Source organism: Canis lupus, chromosome 7 (assembly GCF_048164855.1).
Source record: "Canis lupus baileyi chromosome 7, mCanLup2.hap1, whole genome shotgun sequence".
Taxonomy (NCBI): Eukaryota; Metazoa; Chordata; class Mammalia; order Carnivora; family Canidae; genus Canis; species Canis lupus.
The window spans coordinates 16614761-16629214 of NC_132844.1; the positions used below are offsets into that span (position 1 = coordinate 16614761).

General features: G+C 39.4%; 1 protein-coding gene and 1 long non-coding RNA gene across 4 annotated transcripts in view; one reads left to right on the forward strand and one right to left on the reverse strand.

Annotated features, from left to right (window-relative positions):
* LOC140636377 (uncharacterized) overlaps positions 1–14454 on the reverse strand; it is a 499328-nt gene that overhangs the window by 255658 nt on the left and 229216 nt on the right. The window lies entirely within an intron of this gene.
* The window catches only part of LOC140636612 (uncharacterized), a 38299-nt gene continuing 37794 nt past the window's right edge, over positions 13950–14454 (forward strand). For all 3 annotated transcript variants that reach the window (XR_012033834.1, XR_012033835.1, XR_012033836.1), the window contains exon 1: positions 13950–14054. This is a non-coding gene — a long non-coding RNA (uncharacterized lncRNA). The remainder of the gene's footprint in view (positions 14055–14454) is intronic.

The following is a 14454-nucleotide window of genomic DNA, read 5'->3' on the forward strand; positions in this document are numbered from 1 at the left end:
AGAGAAAGGAATCTAATTATGTCACTAAAGAAAGTCAGCAAACTGTGAGAGAAAAGAGCAGAAGAGATAAGAACTAGAAAAACAGCAATAAAACAAGTAATAAAGTGACAATAAGTACATACCTATTAATAATTACTCTGAAGGTAAGTGGACCAAATATTTCAACCAGAAGAAAGAGGGTGATAAAAAAGGATAGCATAGGATAAAAAAGCAAAACCCATGTAATGCTGCCTACAAAACATTCATTTCAGATCTAAACACACATGCAGATTGAAAAGCATTTATCAATTATGCAAATGGATGTGATAAGAAAGCCAAGGTAGCAATACTTTTATCAGACAAAATAGATTTTAAAACATAGATGATACCAAGGGACAAAGAAGGACACTGTATATTCATAAGGGGAATAGTACAACTAGAACATATAATAATTATAAACCTTTTGCAACCAACAAGGGAGCACCCAAACACACAAAGCAGCTAATAACAAACATAAAGATGTGATTGATAGTCATACAAAAATAGTAGGGAACTTTATCACCCTACTGACATCAATGAATAGATCATCCAAATAGAAAATCAACAAGAAAACAATGGCTTTGAATGATACATAGGACCAAATGGATCAAACAGATATGTTCAGAACATTCCACCCTAAAACTCTGGAATATACATATTTTTCAAGTGCATATGGAACTTGCTCCAGAATAGATCACATATTAGGCCATAAAACAAGTCTCAAGAAACTCAAAAAGACTGAAGTCCTACCATAGCATCTTTTCTGACCACAATGCTTGAAAACTAGAAATCAAGAAAAAGAAAAAATCTGGAGAGAACACGAATAAATGAATTTAAATAACATGCAACTAAATAATGAGTGTGTCAACCAAGAAATCAAAGAGAAAAATCACAAAATTCATGGAGACAAATGAAAATGAAAACACAATGGTCCAAAATCTTTGGGATGCAGCAAAAGGTATTCTTAGACTGAAGTTTATTAGCAATACAGACCTACCTCAAAAAGCAAGAAAAATCTCAGATAAACATCTTCACTTTATACCTAAGGAGTTAGAAAAAGAAGAACAAACAAAACACCAAAGCAGTAGAAGGAAGGCAATAATAAAGATCAGAGCAGAAATAATTGAAATAGAAACTGCAAAGAGGGGGGGAGGGGCAAGACGGCGGAAGAGTAGGGTCTCCGAGTCACCTGTCCCCACCAAATTACCTAGAAAACCTTCAAATTATCCTGAAAATCTATGAATTCGGCCTGAGAATTAAAGAGAGAACAGCTGGAATGCCACAGTGAGAAGAGTTCGCGCTTCTATCAAGGTAGGAAGACGGGGAAAAAGAAATAAAGAAACAAAGGCCTCCAAGGGGGAGGGGCCCCGCGAGGAGCCGGGCTGAGGCCGGGGCGAGTGTCCCCAGGACAGGAGAGCCCCGTCCCGGAGGAGCAGGAGCTGCACCGACCTTCCCGGGCGGAAAGGGGCTCGCGGGGAGATGGAGCAGGACCCAGGAGGGCGGGGATGCCCTCGGGCTCCGGGGGACAGTAACAGACACCTGCGCCCCGGGAGAGTGCGCCGAGCTCCCTAAGGGCTGCAGCGCGCACGGCGGGACCCGGAGCAGCTCGGAGGGGCTCGGGCGGCGGCTCCGCGGAGGGGGCTGCGGGGCGGGAGCAGCTCGGGGGGCCTCGGGCAGAGGAAGAGGCTCCGTGCGGTGGGGGCTGCGCGGCTCCGGGAGCAGCTCGGAGGGGGGGGGGGGGCTCGGGCGGCGGCTCCGCGGAGGGGGCTGCGGGGCGGGAGCAGCTCGGGGGGGCTCGGGGGCGGCTCCGCGGAGGGGGCTGTGGGTTGGGAGCGTGAATCCACCAGCGCAGGCCCGGGAGCACAGGGCGCCGGGACACATCCCAGGATCCGGCCTCCCCCCGGGACAGGCAGAGGCCGGGAGGGCCCAGGACAGCAAGGACGCTCCTGCCCCGAGCTGAGTAGATCAGCGGCCCCGCCCCGGAGCCTCCAGGCCCTGCAGACGGAGAGCTCCGGAGTTCCTGCGGGGGCTGAATCCAGGTTTCCAGAGCTGGCCCCGCCACTGGGGCTGTTGCTCCTGCGGCCTCACGGGGTAAACAACCCCCACTGAGCCCTGCACCAGGCAGGGGCAGAGCAGCTCCCCCAAGTGCTAACACCTGAAAATCAGCACAACAGGCCCCTCCCCCAGAAGACCAGCTAGACGGACAAGTTCCAGCGGAAGTCAAGGGACTTAAAGTATACAGAATCAGAAGATACTCCCCCGTGGTTTGGTTTTTTTTTTTTTTTTTAATTTTTTATTTATTTATGATAGTCACAGAGAGAGAGAGAGAGAGAGAGAGAGGCAGAGACACCGGCAGAGGGAGAAGCAGGCTCCATGCACCGAGAGCCCGATGTGGGATTCGATCCCGGGTCTCCAGGATCGCGCCGTGGGCCAAAGGCAGGCGCCAAAGCGCTGCGCCACCCAGGGATCCCCCGTGGTTTGGTTTGGTTTGGTTTTGTTTTGTTTTGTTTTGCTTTGCTTTGCTTTGCTTTTTGATTTGTCTCCTTCCCCCACCCTTTTTTCCTTTCTTTCTTTTTCTTTATCTTTTTCTTCTTTTTTTTCTTCCTTTTTTTTCCCTCTTTCTCTTTTCTTTCCTTCTTTCTCTCCTCTCTTTTTCTCCTTTTCCCAATACAACTTGCTTTTGGCCACTCTGCACTGAGCAAAATGACTAGAAGGAAAACCTGACCTCAAAAGAAAGAATCAGAAACAGTCCTCTCTCCCACTGAGTTACAAAATCTGGATTACAATTCAATGTCAGAAGCCAATTCAGAAGCACTATTATACAGCTACTGGTGGCTCTAGAAAAAAGCATAAAGAACTCAAGAGACTTCATGACTGCAGAATTTAGAGCTAATCGGGCAGAAATTAAAAATCAATTGAATGAGATGCAATCCAAACTAGAAGTCCTAACGACGAGGGTTAACGAGGTGGAAGAACGAGTGAGTGACATAGAAGACAAGTTGATGGCAAAGAGGGAAACTGAGGAAAAAAGAGACAAACAACTAAAAGACCATGAAGATAGATTAAGGGAAATAAACGACAGCCTGAGGAAGAAAAACCTACGTTTAATTGGTGTTCCCGAGGGCGCCGAAAGGGACAGAGGGCCAGAATATGTATTTCAACAAATTCTAGCTGAAAACTTTCCTAATCTGGGAAGGGAAACAGGCATTCAGATCCAGGAAATAGAGAGATCCCCCCCTAAAATCAATAAAAACTGTTCAACACCTCGACATTTAATAGTGAAGCTTGCAAATTCCAGAGATAAAGAGAAGATCCTTAAAGCAGCAAGAGACAAGAAATCCCTGACTTTTATGGGGAGGAGTATCAGGGTAACAGCAGACCTCTCCACAGAGACCTGGCAGGCCAGAAAGGGCTGGCAGGATATATTCAGGGTCCTAAATGAGAAGAACATGCAACCAAGAATACTTTATCCAGCAAGGCTCTCATTCAAAATGGAAGGAGAGATAAAGAGCTTCCAAGACAGGCAGCAACTAAAAGAATATGTGGCCTCCAAACCAGCTCTGCAAGAAATTTTAAGGGGGACTCTTAAAATTCCCCTTTAAGAAGAAGTTCAGTGGAACAATCCACAAAAACAAGGACTGAATAGATGTCATCATGATGACACTAAACTCCTATCTCTCAATAGTAACTCTGAACGTGAACGGGCTTAATGACCCCATCAAAAGGCACAGGGTTTCAGACTGGATAAAAAAGCAGGATCCATCTATTTGCTGTCTACAAGAGACTCATTTTAGACAGAAGGACACCTACAGCCTGAAAATAAAAGGTTGGAGAACCATTTACCATTCGAATGGTCCTCAAAAGAAAGCAGGGGTAGCCATCCTTATATCAGATAAACTAAAATTTACCCCGAAGACTGTAGTGAGAGATGAAGAGGGACACTATATCATACTTAAAGGATCTATCCAACAAGAGGACTTAACAATCCTCAATATATATGCCCCGAATGTGGGAGCTGCCAAATATATAAATCAATAAGCAAAGTGAAGAAATACTTAGATAATAATACACTTATACTTGGTGACTTCAATCTAGCTCTTTCTATACTCGATAGGTCTTCTAAGCACAACATCTCCAAAGAAACAAGAGCTTTAAATGATACACTGGACCAGATGGATTTCACAGATATCTACAGAACTTTACATCCAGGGGCAGCCCCAGTGGCTCAGCGGTTTCGCACCTGCCTTCAGCCCAGGGTGTGATCCTGGAGTCCTGGGATCGAGTCCCACATCAGGCTCCCTGCATGGAGCCTGCTTCTCCCTCTGCCTGTGTCTCTGCTTCTCTCTCTCCTCTCTGTGTATTCTCGTGAATGAATAAATAAAATCTTAAAAAAAAAAAAAGAACTTTACATCCAAACTCAACTGAATACACATTCTTCTCAAGTGCACATGGAACTTTCTCCAGAATAGACCACATCCTGGGTCACAAATCGGGTCTGAACCGATACCAAAAGATTGGGATCGTCCCCTGCATATTCTGACCATGATGCCTTGAAATTAGAACTAAATCACAACAAGAAGTTTGGAAGGACCTCAAACACGTGGAGGTTAAGGACCATCCTGCTAAAAGATGAAAGGGTCAACCAGGAAATTAAGGAAGAATTAAAAAGATTCATGAAAACTAATGAGAATGAAGATCCAACCGTTCAAAATCTTTGGGATGCAGCAAAAGCAGTCCTGAGGGGGAAATACATCGCAATACAAGCATCCATTCAAAAACTGGAAAGAACTCAAATACAAAAGCTAACCTTACACATAAAGGAGCTAGAGAAAAAACAGCAGATAGATCCTACACCCAGCAGAAGAAGAGAGTTAATAAAGATTCGAGCAGAACTCAATGAAATCAAGACCAGAAGAACTGTGGAACAGATCAATAGAACCAGGAGTTGGTTCTTGGAAAGAATTAATAAGATAGATAAACCATTAGCCAGCCTTATTAAAAAGAAGAGAGAGAAGACTCAAATTAATAAAATCATGAATGAGAAAGGAGAGATCACTACCAACACCAAGGAAATACAAACGATTTTAAAAACATATTATGAACAGCTATACGCCAATAAATTAGGCAATCTAGAAGAAATGGACGCATTCCTGGAAAGCCACAAACTACCAAAACTGGAACAGGAAGAAATAGAAAACCTGAACAGGCCAATAACCAGGGAGGAAATTGAAGCAGTCATCAAAAACCTCCTAAGACACAAGAGTCCAGGGCCAGATGGCTTCCCAGGGGAATTCTATCAAACGTTTAAAGAAGAAACCATACCTATTCTCCTAAAGCTGTTTGGAAAGATAGAAAGAGATGGAGTACTTGCAAATTCATTCTATGAGGCCAGCATCACCTTAATTCCAAAACCAGACAAAGACCCCACCAAAAAGGAGAATTACAGACCAATATCCCTGATGAACATGGATGCAAAAATTCTCAACAAGATACTAGCCAATAGGATCCAACAGCACATTAAGAAAATTATTCACCATGACCAAGTAGGATTTATCCCTGGGACACAAGGCTGGTTCAACACCCATAAAACAATCAATGTGATTCATCATATCAGCAAGAGAAAAACCAAGAACCATATGATCCTCTCATTAGATGCAGAGAAAGCATTTGACAAAATACAGCATCCATTTCTGATCAAAACTCTTCAGAGTGTAGGGAAAGAGGGAACATTCCTCGACATCTTAAAAGCCATCTGCGAAAAGCCCACCGCAAATATAATTCTCAATGGGGAAGCACTGGGAGCCTTTCCCCTAAGATCAGGAACAAGACAGGGATGTCCACTCTCACCACTGCTATTCAACATAGTACTAGAAGTCCTAGCCTCAGCAATCAGACAACAAAAAGACATTAAAGGCATTCAAATTGGCAAAGAAGAAGTCAAACTCTCTCTCTTCGCCGATGACATGATACTCTACATAGAAAACCCAAAAATCTCCACCCCAAGATTGCTAGAACTCATACAGCAATTTGATAGCGTGGCAGGATACAAAATCCAGAAATCAGTGGCATTTCTATACACTAACAATGAGGCTGAAGAAAGAGAAATTAAGGAGTCAATCCCATTTACAATTGTACCCAAAAGCATAAGATACCTAGGAATAAACCTAACCAAAGATGTAAAGGATCTATACCCTAAAAACTATAGAACACTTCTGAAAGAAATTGAGGAAGACACAAAAAGATGGAAAAATATTCCATGCTGATGGATTGGCAGAATTAATATTGTGAAAATGTCGATGTTACCCAGGGCAATATACACGTTTAATGCAATCCCTATCAAAATACCATGGACTTTCTTCAGAGAGTTAGAACAAATTATTTTAAGATTTGTGTGGAATCAGAAAAGACCCCGAATAGCCAGGAGAATTTTAAAAAAGAAAACCATATCTGGGGGCATCACAATGCCAGATTTTAGGTTGTACTACAAAGCTGTGGTCATCAAGACAGTGTGGTACTGGCACAAAAACAGATACATAGATCAATGGAACAGAATAGAGAACCCAGAAGTGGACCCTGAACTTTATGGTCAACTAATATTCGACAAAGGAGGAAAGACTATCCATTGGAAGAAAGACAGTCTCTTCAATAAATGGTGCTGGGAAAATTGGACAGCCACATGCAGAAGAATGAAACTAGACCACTCTCTTTCACCATACACAAAGATAAACTCAAAATGGATTAAAGATCTAAATGTGATACAAGATTCCATCAAAATCCTAGAGAAGAACACAGGCAACACCCTTTTTGAACTCGGCCACCTAACTTCTTGCAAGATACATCCACGAAGGCAAAAGAAACAAAAGCAAAAATGAACTATTGGGACTTCATCAAGATAAGAAGCTTTTGCACAGCAAAGGATACAGTCAACAAAACTAAAAGACAACCTACAGAATGGGAGAAGATATTTGCAAATGACATATCAGATAAAGGGCTAGTTTCCAAGATCTATAAAGAACTTCTTAAACTCAACACCAAAGAAACAAACAATCCAATCATGAAATGGGCAAGAGACATGAAGAGAAATCTCACAGAGGAAGACATACACATGGCCAACATGCACATGAGAAAATGCTCTGCATCACTTGCCATCAGGGAAATACAAATCAAAACCACAATGAGATACCACCTCACACCAGTGAGAATGGGGAAAATTAACAAGGCAGGAAACAACAAATGTGGGAGAGGATGCGGAGAAAAGGGAACCCTCTTACACTGTTGGTGGGAATGTGAACTGCTGCAGCCACTCTGGAAAACTGTGTGGAGGTTCCTCAAAGAGTTAAAAATAGACCTGCCCTACGACCCAGCAATTGCACTGTTGGGGATTTACCCCAAAGATACAGATGCAATGAAACACAGGGACACCTGCACCCCGATGTTTATAGCAGCAATGTCCACAGCCAAACTGTGGAAGGAGCCTCGGTGTCCATCGAAACATGAGTGGATAAAGAAGATGTGGTTTATGTATACAATGGAATACTACTCAGCTATTAGAAATGACAAATACCCACCATTTGCTTCGACGTGGATGGAACTGGAGGTTATTATGCTGAGTGAAGGAAGTCAGTCGGAGAAGGACAAACATTATATGTTCTCATTCATTTGGGGAATATAAATAATAGTGAAAAGGAATATAAGGGAAGGGAGAAGAAATGTGTGGGAAATATCAGAAAGGGAGACAGAACGTAAAGACTACTAACTCTGGGAAACGAACTAGGGGTGGTAGAAGGGGAGGAGGGCGGGGGGTGGGAGTGATTGGGTGACGGGCACTGGGGGTTATTCTGTATGTTAGTAAATTGAACACCAATAAAAAATAAATTAAAAAAAAGGAAACTGCAAAGACAATAGAATGGATCATTGAAACCAGGAGCTGGTTCTTTGAAAAGGTCAACAAAATTGATGAACTTTTAGCTAAACTCATAAAAGAGAGAGAGTTGACTCAAATAAACAAAATCAGAAATGAAAGAGAAAAAATAACAACCAACACCAAAGAAATATAAAGAATTGTAAGAGAATATTATAAAAAATTATATGCCAACAAATTTAATAACCTAGATGAAATGGATACATTTCTAGAAACATATAATCTCACAAAACTGAGTCAGGAAGAAGAAGATCTGAACAAATCAAATACCAGCAATAAAATGGAACCAGTAATCAAAAAACTTCCAACACAGAAGTCCAGGAACAGACTGTTTCATAGGTGAATTCTCTCAAACATTAATGAAAAGTTAATTCCCATTATTCTCAAACTAATCCAAGAAATAGAAGAGGAAGGAAAGCTTCCAAATTCATTCTATGAGGCCAGCATTATCCTGATACTATAACCAGAAACACTATAAAAAAGAGAACTACAAGCCCATATCTGTGATAAACATAGATGCAAAAATCCTCAACAAAATATTAGCAAACTGTTCCAACAATACATTAAAAGAATCATTCATCATGATCAAGTGCGATTTATTCCTAGGATATAAGGGTACTTCAATATTCAGAAATCAGTCACCGTGATACATTATATCTACAAGAGAAGAAATAAAAATCATAAGATCATTTCAATAGGTGAAGAAAAAGGATCTGGTGAAGTACAATATCCATTCGTGATTTTAAACAAAAACTCAAAAAGTAGGGCTGGAGGGAATATACCTAAACATAATAAAGACCATCTATGAAAACCCACAGATAACATCATATTCAATGGTGACAAACTGAGACCTTTTCCCATAAGACCAGAAATGAAACAAGGAAGCCCACTCTCACAACTTTTATTCAACACAATAATAGAGGTCCTAGCCTCAGCAATAAGACAAGAAAACTAAATAAAAGGCATGCAAATTGGTAAAAAAGAAGTAAAAATTTCACTATTTGCAGATGATATGACACTATATATTGAAAATCTTAAAGATTCCACCAAAAAACTACTAGGACTGATAAATGAATCTAATAAGGTCACGGGTTACAAAATTGATATACAGAAATCTGTTGCATTTCTATATACTAATAAAGAAGTAGCAGAAAGAGAATTTAAGGAAACAATCCCATTTATAATTGTACCAAAAAGAATAAAATATTTATGAATAAACTTAACCAAGGAGGTGGAAGACCTGCAGTCTGAAAGCTATAAAACATTGATGAAAGAAACTGAAGATGACAAAAACAAATGGAAAGACATTCCCTTATCATGGACTGAGAAAATAAGCACTGTTAAAATGTCCACACTACCCAAAGGAATGTACAGATTTAATGCAATTCCTATCAAACTACCAATAGCATTTTTTCACAGAACTAGAACAAATAGTTCTAAAATATTTATGGAACTGCAAACGACCCCAAATAGAAAAGCATTCTAAAAATGGAAAAGAAAACTGGAAAAGAAAAAGGAAAAGAAAACTGGAAGTATCACAATCCCAGATTTCAAAATATATTACAAAGCTCTAGTAATCAAAACAGTGTAGTACTGTATGAAAGTAGACACATAGATCAATAGAACAGAATAGAGAGCTCATAAATAAACCCACAATTATATAGACCATTAATCCTCAACAAAATGGGAAAGAATACCCAATGGGAAAGATAGTTTTTTTCAACAAATGCTATTGGGAAAATTAGAAAGCTATGCAAAAGAATAAAACCATACCACTTTTTAAACACCATACACAAAAATAAAATTATTTAGGACCTAAATGTGAGACCTGAAACCATAAAAATCCAGAGGAGAGTACAGCAGTAAATTCTCTGACATTGGCTATAATAACATTTTTCTAGAGATGTTTCCTGAGGCAAGAGAAACAAAGCAAAAATAAACTATTGGGACTACATAAAAAATAAAAGCTTCTTCACAACAAAATAGTAATAGTCAGCAAATCTAAAAGACCTAGTGGATGGGAGAGGATATTTGCAAATGACATAGCTGATAAAGGGTTAGCATACAACATATATAAAGAACTTATACAACTCAACACCAAAAAACAGAATTATCCAATTTAAGAAAATATGAGCATAAGACATGAACAGACATTTCTCCAAAGAATATGTATAAATGACCAATAGACACATGAAAAGATGCTTAACATCACTCATCAAGAAAATACAAATCAAAACCACAACAGGATATCACCTCACATTTGTCAGAATGGCTAAAATTAAAAATGCAAGAAACAGTAAGTATTGGCGAGGATGTGGGAAAAAATGAACCCTTGTGCACTGCTGGCAGGAAAGCAAACTGATGCAACCACTGTAGAAAACATTATGGAGGTTCCTCAAAAAGTTAAAAATAGTACTACCATATGATCCTATAATTCCACTAGGTAGTTACCCAAAGAATATGAAAACAGTACTTTGAAAAGATATATACACCCTATGCTTATTGCAGCATTACTTAGCCAAATTATAGAAACAGTCCAAGTGTTAATAGATGAATGGATAAAGAAGTGGTATATACATATAATGGAATAGTACTCAGCCATAAAAAAAAATGAAATCTGCCATTTGCAACAACATGGATGGATCTAGAGAGTATGATGCTAAGTGAAATAAGTCAGAAAAATACCAAATGATAAATACTAAATAATTTCACTCATATGTGGAATTTAAGAAACAAAAACAAATGAGCAAAGAAAAAAAGAGACAACCCAAAAAACAGACTCTTAACTATTGAGAACAAACTGATGGTTACCAAAAGGGAGATGGGTGGGAGGATAGGTATAATAGGTGAAGGGGATTAAGAGTACACTTACCTGGTAAGCACTGAGTAATGTGTAGCATTGTTGAATCATTACACTGAACACCTGACACTAACATTACACTGTTAATTATATTTCAACTAATTTTTTAATCTATAAAGGACATTATTGAGGCAATGGGAATTTGAATACAGGCTATATATTAGATAATATTGCATCAGTATAAAATTTCTTGGGCATGATAACAGTGCCATGGTTAAATAGAAGAAAGTATGTCTACAGGACAGAGGCTATAGCACTTAGGGATGAAGAATCTGCAGCTAGCTTTCAATTTTTTCAGCAAAATACACATATATGTACATATGAATAAACAGACATCAAAATGGGGAAATATTATACGTAGTGAATCTAGATGAAATGTAGAAAGTATTGGTTGTATTCTTCTAACTTTCTACAGGCTTGAATTTATTCAAATTTAAAGCTGTAAAAAGTCACTTTTCTACTATAATTATCTTCAACTTTCAGAAGATATTCATCATCTGCCAAAGAGACAGAGTTTTCACCTGGTGGTAGAAAAAAGGCATTCTACAGCATCAGGAAAAAGTAAATCGAAGTAATGAGTATGGGAAAGAAATACAAGATAGGTCTAATGGCTGAGAAGTCAAAAAGGAACCTAGAAGTTCCATGGGAGCACTTCATCTGTGACACTGAACCAGGTTGACCAATATCTCTTGTTGACCTTAGACTTTCATCACTATAACTGCATGTGTCGCTCAGTCTGTGCAGCATTTTTGTATGAGGTTTATATTTAAATTCATGGACTTTATGTAAAGCCAATTGCATTACATCATGTGAATGGGCGTCATCTAATCAGTTAAGGCATAAATACAGCAAAAGACTGATTTCACCAAAGCAAGAGGGAATTCTCCAGCAAACTGCTTTCAGACTTCAGCTGTAACTTCATCTCTTCCTGATTGTATAGCAAATTGCCTACCTACTCAAACAGCAACTCTTCCTTCAATCTGGCCCCTCTCAACCGACTTCAGACTTCCCAAGCCTCCCCAATCATGTGAGCTAATTCCTTAAATATGTTTTTATACACATACAATATGTAATGTATATGAAATAAGTAGATATATGAAAGACATACAAATATGTATAAATATAATTTTTTCATCTTATTGGTTCAGTTTCTCTGGAGAACTCTAACAAATACAGATACTAAGGAAAGAATTTATCAAGATTAAAGATATGATCTGCCACCCGACTTCAGAGAGACATGCCCTCCTTACCTATAAGTGTGTAGAATTCTAAAGTTTTGCTGTAACTTCCCTGAATTTATGCCTATGATTCTATATTCTCCTAGGACACCTGGGACATATTGACTGAGCTACTGCCTTTACAGGAAATTAAGAGCAAGAGAAAGCAGGGCTCTATCAAAGGAGACCTCTTCCATCTTCCCTATAATCAATAATATTTAGTTTCATAAACACAAAATTCATACACATACACACAGACACACACACACAGTTTGTGTTTTTATACTGCCCTCACCAGAATCCCCTGGGCTTTATTTAAGACCTGAGTCTACCAAGGGGTCAACCTAGCCTCTCAGCTTATGTAACCTGGCTTGCAGAGGCAGGTTCATTGTAGTCCCTCTATAAAAGGGTTGATAAAAGTTCAGATTCTGAAAGTTATTCTAAGAGAAAAGCACTATACTTAATGCCAGGCAATCTTGCAATATAAATAGTCTTTGTCTTGGGAGCTAAGGAGCCATTTCTTCTTTTAGTTTCAGTCCTTTTAGTGACCTCAGGATAGAGACCTAATATCTGGTATTAAGCTGTCATCTTTTAGTGCATAATCATTAGGGAATGACTAGACCTAAGAATACCTACCTCGTGCCAGATAATCATGGTAAAACTTTCATTCATCCATTCATTCAATCAATAAAAGTCACTCATTTATTTAAGTATTTGTTGAGCATCTATACTGTGCTAAATGTTGTGCTAATATCCAAGGATACAACAATGAGCAAAGAGAAACTCTCTGAACAGTACTCCCTGCTTTCATGAAGCTTATATGCTAGTAGAGAAGACTAACAATTAAATGTACAGTTGAACTGTGTTTTATGATAAAAGAGAAAAGGGAAATGGCATGAGAAAGCTTTGAAGTAGGCAGAGAATTCTAAATTAGCCCCCCAAGACTTATGTCCCCTGGTATATATGCCCTGTATAATCCCTTTCTCTTATGAGAAAGGCAGAATGTGTAAATATAATGGGGTATCACTCCTGTGATTAGGTTACTATTCAGCTGACTTTGAGCTCATCAGAAAGAGATTACCTGGGTTGTGTGGGTGGGCCTGACTTAATCAGAGGGGACTTTAAAAATTAAAAAAGGAAATATCAGAAAGATGCATTCCTTTTGACCTGGGAAAAAAACAAGCAGTCAAATTATGAATTCCCTATGAGACACATGTGACAAAGAACTGTAGAGAGCCTCTAGGAGCTTAGTGTAGTCCCCGATGTACAGCTAGCAGGAAAGGGGGACTCTTAATCATACAACCTCAACGAAATAAATTCTACCAACAACCAGTGAACCTAAAAGAAGACTGTGGGTCTCAGATAAGAATAGCAGCCCAGGCAATCCTTTGATTGTAGCCTTATTAGACATGAGTAAGAATATCTACCTAAGCTATATGCACACTCCTAACCAAACCAAACAAAACAAAAACAAGAAAAACCTGTGAGATAATAAACTTATGTTCTGTCAAGAAGCTAAATTTGTAGTGATTTGTTTTACAGCAATAGAACACTAATACAGTTAGAAAATGTGGAGTTGACCTAGTCAGAAAAGACTTTCCTTGGGAAAAGATGCTTGAACTGGTGAGAAATGAATAAGATTTAACCAAGGGAAGACAATTGAAGGTGGGGGAAATCAGAAGCAGAGGATATAGGTTTAAAATCTTTAAAATGCTTAGGAATAAAGGAAGCATGGCAAACTCTACAAATACAAAAACACCCATGGTAGAAAATATTATAGAAATGGGGTTGAAGAGGAAAATGGGGTGAATGATGAAGGGCTTTGAAGACCATCTTAAGGAGTTTAGATTTTACATTCAGCGAGCAGAGTGTTGTTACATGCACCCCCACCCCAATGTTCTCAGAGGTTAGTTCTTTTACTGCAGACTTCCATCCCAGAGTTCTCTAGGGACAGTTCTATAGCTTTCAAGGAGCTCTGAGCTCTGTTACTCAAGGACATGAGGATCATGCTAATCTGCCTAAGGCCTTCAGTGGACATGTAAGATGGTCTATCTCCTAGACTTATTTGGAGATTATATATTCTGTGGGTATTTCCCCATGTCACGCTTTAAAATGAGTTGAGAATTAGGAATTGAGGGGGTGCCTGGATGGCTTAGTGGTTGAGCGCCTGCCGTCAGCTCAGGGCATGATTCTGGGATCTGGGATCAAGTCCCACATCAGGCTCCTAGCAGGGAGCCTGCCTCTCCCTTTGCCTGTGTCTCTGCCTCTCTCTCCCTCTGTGTGTATCTCTCAATAAATAAATAAAATCTTTAAGAAAAAATTTTTTTTAAAAAAATTAGGAATTGAGGCAAGGATGATGAGGAGGGGGCTGGGTAGAAAATGAAAAAGAGGAAATTCTCTACATGTCTAGGAGTAATACACTTGGCCTTTAAACTCTC